Source organism: Gymnoscopelus braueri (assembly GCF_963280865.1).
Source record: "Gymnoscopelus braueri genome assembly, chromosome: 9".
Taxonomy (NCBI): domain Eukaryota; kingdom Metazoa; phylum Chordata; class Actinopteri; order Myctophiformes; family Myctophidae; genus Gymnoscopelus; species Gymnoscopelus braueri.
The window spans coordinates 17,369,417-17,370,086 of record NC_137610.1 but is presented as its reverse complement, the minus strand read 5'-3'; positions in this window follow the sequence as shown (position 1 = coordinate 17,370,086).

Sequence of the window (670 nt, the reverse complement as noted above, 5' to 3'; positions counted from 1 at the left end):
GCATCTCACAACTCTCACCAGGAAGACTGCAGGTTGTTACAAAACACTTTTTTAAAAGCCTACTGGAATAACAGTCTGATATTTGAACAAGGCAAAACCAGAAATTTGATTTCAACAAACTTCATTTCTTTAGAGTTTGCAGAGGGGATCAGGGGATCAGATCAGACCAAATCTAACCAGCTGAAAATACATCTCTTTGGTTCGCATTTCAGATTAACTGAAGGAACACAATTAAGAATATATGAATGAGACATTTTTAACACATCCCTGTGTAAACAGCAGAAGGCATTTGATGAACATGAGTCCAAGAGGCAAGCACAGCCAAACACGTTCAAAACCTAATTTGAAATGGCTTTCATAAGCTCTCCTTTTATGGTTGAAGTGAACAGTTTGAGCTAGACTGTAAAGTCACTGGTGGGAAAGACAGGGGTGGCTGGTGGCTGATGGCTCAAAGAGACAGAGATACTGGGATCCACTTCCCCAGTTTAGGGCCAGCTCCGGTAAAAAACACACGTGGGCTACTGTTAATCATAGCCAAAGAAAACAAAGAGCACTTCCAGTAGGCTTCAGCTGGTATGACGCAGTTATTTCAGCTTATTTAAACTCATTATCCACAGCAATTAAAACCAAAGTCCAGGCAACCAGCTGCCTCGTTACAATAGTCTTTGAG